A 6,429-nucleotide genomic window follows, 5' to 3' on the forward strand; every position below is an offset into this window, starting at 1 on the left:
GTCGTGTGTCGTGTTTCCCCCCCCTCCCCCCCCATCTATACTTCCAGTGTTTTGGTTATGTGATAATTTTTGTTGACTGTAACGACACTCGGCTGCTCAGAGAACAATTCAGTTTGTGTCTCAACCAGAAATCACTGGTCCGGCAGTCGGGATAGCTCCAGGTAAAACGTCCTAAGGAATCAGAGAGAAAACATAAAAAAAGCCCCAACCCCAAAGTCAAACCCAAAATATTTTGGTGGTCGCTCATGCCGAATGAGTTGCAAAAGCAGTTTGCTAATACAGTTTTAAGGAATAGTAAGACAATCTGGAGATGAGGTAGCAAGAGTGTAACCTGGACTTCCTTCAGAACTACAAATCTGAAACGTGCCTTAGGAAAGATACGCTAAAGCAGAAAGCAAGTTCGTCTTTACTCTTATGCGCACATCTCCCAAGCTCAGACTTCATGTAGTGAGGAAGACTTAGATGGTAAGCCACGTTCATGTAAATGCAGATCAGAAAGAGAGAGGTAGTATAAGTTGTTGAGGTAGCAGGCGAAGAGATGCTCACGTGGGCAGGAACAAGCAATACGGAGCATATAGAGTACTGTGATAAAGAAAGTGATTTGCTGATTGTGGGTTGAGCAAAGAGTGACATTAACTCTAATTACTTAAGAAGTATTTCCTCAATGTGGTGTTTCCTCGGTAGGCTGTTTCAGTTGCTTTGCTTCTGTGTTGTTACTGTCATGCTGAGGATATGTCCTGAACACTTTAGAATCTCTGTGGAAGATCGTTGAGCAAGTGCTGGGAAACCAGACACCGATTCTTATCTTGTGACACTATTGCAGGAAGGAAACAAACCACTCGGTAAAAATTGCAGGTTTAGTAAGTCGAGTATTTAAAGATGACAGCGACATTCTCTTTGTCAAAAGCTTCCTTTATGTGTGGTTTGTAGAGGCTCTTAGTGGTACTTGATGGCGGCTGTTGTCAGTAGACAACTGACTTCCCTGGGCGGGTTGCTGCTGTGAATGGCTCCTTATTTATATTCCAAAATGGATTTGGGTAAAACCTGTGCTGACTTCTCTCTGGAAGTGGTTTCCTTGGAGCAGAGTGGTGGTATGTTGCTTTGGGATGTTGTAGAAAGCTGTTGCCGAACTTAATTGCAAAAGAAAAGTTGTTTAATTCTTCTGTGGGGTTAGTTAAGGTAAAGTTGAAATATTCAACTAATTCTGTTGCTGTTTGGCTGGCCTTGGTGAACCAAAACACGGTGATAGCTGGTTCTCATGTAATAGTGTAGTACCTTTGAGAAGGGAAGTTGGAGGGTTGTAGGGCTCTAAGGCAAAAAGTAGAACTGTTCAGTTTTTCACGTTACTGTATTAACATTTTCCATTCTCATCCTGGTAGGCCTCAACAGCTCAAGTGTGGTCCTCACATGTTTTTTTTCCACTGTGAGTGTTTGTCTTTTTAATTTTGGGGGGTAAAATTAATTGGTATGCTGAAAGTTTTTGCTAATACAATTGAGAACACGCTGTCTGTATTTACTTTTTCTAAGAACTTAAGAAGATTATAATTACCCCCTCCAGTGGCTATGCATCAAGGAAAACAACTTGGAAAACAGTGTTTTGCATCAGGAGTGGCCTATTTTATATCTAGTTTTGCATTTCAGGGAGTTTTATCTTGGTCATCGTGTCTAGTGATGGCTATTTCATTATTGCAAAATGACAATTTTATTTTTTTTTTTCCATCTGAGTTCCTTAAGAGGCGTGTAGGCAAACTTTACACTTCGGTGGACTCACATAATACAGAACATGGGTATATAATATGCTCCCTCTGGCTTAGAGAGCCATCAGCTTTTAGCAATTTTTGTCTATATTTAAGCCACAGCTTAACAGAAACCATAAGTGTCACGTGCAAATAATAATGTGAGAGGAAGGTGCTATACACACACGAGTGATGTGAGTTACTGTGAGAAAAATGAATATAATAGTTCAGGGTTTGTGACCCCATAACTGTAGTTACTGGCCTGCATTGCCTTACCGGTAGGAAGTGCAATGTAGCTTATCCATCAGCGGGAGGGCAGCTGGCTTAGTGCACAGCCTAGCCGTGGTTTACTGCTTCTGCATGCTCACACCCCAACAACTTTGAACCTTTATGACTTTTGTATCTGTAGTAATCCTCCCAGGAATTACTATGGGCTGGAGAAGAAGTGTTGCAATGTTAGAAGGTTTTAGGATTCAGCGTTATTCTTGTCTGGTCTCAATCCAAATCCCAGTGAACTCCAGTAATAGATGTTAGCCAGACTGACTCAGCTAGAGTTGCTTCTGCCTTTTTTTATTGATTAAAGTAGCAGTTCTTCTTTCTAGTATTTAGCTCACTATCCTCAGTGTTTGACAGTTAATTCTCTAAGTATCTGTGTACTGCCATGTAGCTCTGTGTCTTCTAAGACTTGTGTTGTCCTTCCTTCTCTCCCCTCCCCCAAATCTATTATAATCCCTAATTCCCTCTGACATGAACACCTCCCAGGAAGAATGACAGAATACAGTCTCAGATAGCAAGTGTCCAATACCATCACTGGAAGATATCAGAAAGGAATAAATCCCTTCAAGCTAGTCAAACAACAGTTTGCTAGTCTGCTCTTGACGTGGCTTCAGTTTTGAGGGATTTTTTTGTGCTTATCCCTAGTTTTTCCTAGTGATTTACATTTGCATGGCATTAGTTTTGATGGATTTTTGTGTTTATCCCTAGTTTTTCCTAGTGATTTATGTTTGCATGCAAAAATGGAAGAGGAACAAATATTTAAAAAAAAAAAAAAAGAACTTCTAAAGTTGAGTTTGAGGTTCTCTGAATGTCTAAATATTTGGTCTGATACAATGGCCTAGTGCCCAGAAGCTGTTACTGTAAGCTTTGGGGTTTTAATGGTCGTTCTTTACGTGGGTATTCCTGCCCTTGTCAATGTGAGCAATGTGAATTGTTTTTTGCGGTTAGTGACGATAGACAAAGCTGATCTGTGTGGAGTTTGCACAGATCTCCGCACGAGAGTACCTTTCTTCTGGCATTCCAGCCACTGCTTTGGCAGGTGGTCTGTACAAGTGTAAGCGAACCGTACTCTTTCAGAGCTGGGGCTCGGTTAGTCTAAAATAGCTGGCTTTTCAGCAGCCTGTGGCAGGAGACTTGGGACTACTGACATGCACACTTCAGTGGTGCTGCTGGTCACTTTGGGGTTAGTGTGATGACCTATTTTCTTCTTTCTCCCTGTTTTTCCAGAAAATGGGAGAAGACTCCTGGCTTGGACCTTTTTCTTTCCTCTTCTTTGATTTTTAACTGAAGTTACACGAGATGATGATGATAAAAACAAAACAAGCTTTGTGTATTTTGTCATCTAACTATTGGCAGACTGCTTCAGAATTAAATAACTGATACTCGGGGGTATTTGTAATTTTCAGGTTGTATGTTAATAGCAGTTTATCTCAGTGGCAGTTGCCAACATTATTTTTCAGCTTAAATAGCAATTCTTCCTTTGTAATGTTTATTTCACTTATCTTCAGTGTATTTCTAGAGAGTAATAGTATAATTTTGCTAAACCAGATAAACCAGACTCTCTTGTTTGGGTGAGATGTTTCCTGTTCACCTGATGATCCTAAAATCCCATTGTTGCCTTCTTTCATATATGAATTAGTCTTTTTAGCGTGCATTGACCAGACTTCAGTGAAGTATTCCAGAGAAGGTTCCAGTGGGACTTTATAGAGGTCTTCTAATGCTCTGGCAGAAATATCTTGCCGGTAAACCTTAGGATCCTGTTTTCTTTCCTCAGTCCTCTCAAGGTTTCTCTGCTTTGTCTTCATAAGCTGCAACTTCTAACAAAAAATATTACTACTGAAGTATGTTATGTTAAATGGGAAGAGAAGCTATAGGTTAAATACGGCATTGGTTAAGTGTCACTGTTGCCAACAGTCCTTGGGCCTACCATAGTTCAGGTCATGGTGGGAGTGATGTTAGTCATACTCATGCAGAAAGTATTCAAGGAGCTCAAAGATACCCCTAGCAATGTGCAAATAAGCAAGGGAGAAGAGCGGAAGGAAAAACTGGGTACCGTTTTTAGAGGCAAGAATGTCCTGAAAAGATCCTTCTGAGAATATGGGTAAGACCTGCTCTGCAATATTCAACCCCACTTGTTTAGCCTTTTGTGGAAGACTTACTGCTGTTGATCTTTCACTACTTGCTTTTTGTAGTAGTCTCAAAGACAACAGTTGTGTGGGTTTTGCCAGCCCTATGCAGTTAAGTTTATTTGTTTGGAGTAACTGAATATAATGTTGGATGTGTTTATAAAATAAAAGCTGTAGAGAGTGGTGAAAACTACAAATACGGATAGTTTGTTGTACTTGGTCCAAAAGATAAGGCTCTAGTAATTCAATGTGGGAAACGGTTAAAAGAGAATAAAAGAAGTGTAATTGATTAAAAAAGAAAAAAGTGAGGGAATATCTGTACCATAAGGCTTGAGAATGTTATGATAAAACCAGGTCTCCGGAATTCACATTTGAAGTTGATATTGCAAAGATTGACTTTATTTCTCCAGTGACATTGCCCGGTTTTGCAAAATGAAGCAGCAGCATCTTTTGTAAACACTGTGCCCTAAAGGGGACTTGGAGTTAGCAGTAGACCTGCGCAAAGACTGATTCTCTCTGTAGAGAAGCTAGCATGAAAGATAGGTTGAAGTGTTCCTAGGCTTTTTTATCCGTCTTGCATGAGAATAGTCCTTATCAACACCACTTCTGTTCTTGTGCTGAATCAGAAAGAACTGTTAGGGTTTTGTCTATGGCAGCTGAACGTGTTGACATTGACAGAGTTTTCATGATCTTAAATTGAACTAATTTAATTTGCCAGTAATGCTGATCACATTAAAAAAGATCACTGTAAGCAAAAATGTTAAGATTTCTACCTCTTTAGACATCATCCAAAAAAAATGTCGTCCAAAAAGCTAAAGAATTACTGTCTTGTGCACTGACTGACTGGCCTGTTTATTCCCTGGGGTAGGGTTATGAGTAGTAGCTGGTCCCATGATGGCTGGTGCTGTTGCAGTGGCTGAGGGAGCTCCTGGATATCCCACCTCAGCTCGTAAAGAGAAAGGATTTGAGAATGAGTGCTCTTGATCTTGGGAGGAGTAGCAGTACAGGTAGGGTCTCCCTGACACCTTCACTCGGATATGGAAAACCTGTTTGTTTCTCTGTTTCCTGTAGACACAGATCACAGAGATGCTGCCCCATTCCCTCTGTTCCTTCAGTTTAGACCTCACCTCTGCCTGCCCATTTGAACTGATGTGGTGGTAGATGTTGCATTTAAAACTGGGGGTCAGAGATGTTTCTTCAGATGGAGTTGATATATATATACACAAAAAACCATATGTATTTTTACATGTACCTACCTGCAGAACTAAAAGGTGAATAACTATAGAATAGCTGGTACAGGTGAGAAGTGGTGGATAGCAAGCTTGGGAACAGAAAGCTAGGTAGATACAGGCACAAAATGAATAGAACAAGCTTTTGGGAGAGGAATCGAGAGTCTTTACCTACCATTATATGCATTTCTTTAACACTTTTGTATACTTTTGGCCCTTTGCTGTACTGGGGCAAAAATAAACCTGATTTAAAAACATTTAAGAACACTCCTCTTACTGTACATCATGATCAATCTTCGATATTATAGTCTGTTATTCAAAATCTGTAAACAAGCCATTAGGTAGGCACAGATTATGCTTATGTTTTTGTGGCGGTGGTGGGTAAATTGTGTACGGCTGATTTGATCCAATTTGAAGCCCAACCTTGTACCTCCCAGGAGGATATGTAGAGAAGGTACTGCATAGTGCGTTCCATGTTATGGTGTAGCACAAGTTGTTGTTCTCTTGACTTGCATTTTAAATTAAGAATAAATAGTTCTGTTTTCAAGTATTTCCTAGCCCCTATAATTTTATAGTAGCTTTTATTGCATGCTCCCTTAAAACCATATCTAGTATATAAAACTCTTGTGTATAACTATAAGGTTGAAAGGCATAAAATCTTTACGTGACTCTAGTTAGTGATGCAGGTGTTCTAAGTTTAAGAATTGGCATATGTTAGTGACACAAGTCCCTGAAAGATATTTTGAATTTAGCAGGTGGTTATTTGAAAACTAGTATGCATTTGTTATGAGAAGAGTAGGATGCATAGGGGAGAGATTATCAGTAGGGCTTTTATAATGTTTTGTGCCTAGAGACAAGAATATTTCTACTACTTTTCTGTTTACCTTATTGTCATGCTGGAGAATGCAGACTGGTCTCATTTGGGCTTCTGTTAAAGTGAAACAGCAAGTTCACGTCTCGGCCCGTGTGAATGCAGACTCTGTGAACTCTTTGGGTTGAATGCTGTTTAGGAAAAAAGAATGGATAGAGGTGGTCTGCAAGTACAGCAAAGTCCTCGTTCCG

This window comes from Pygoscelis adeliae, unplaced genomic scaffold (assembly GCF_000699105.1).
Source record: "Pygoscelis adeliae isolate BGI_AS28 unplaced genomic scaffold, ASM69910v1 Scaffold21, whole genome shotgun sequence".
NCBI lineage: Eukaryota > Metazoa > Chordata > Aves > Sphenisciformes > Spheniscidae > Pygoscelis > Pygoscelis adeliae.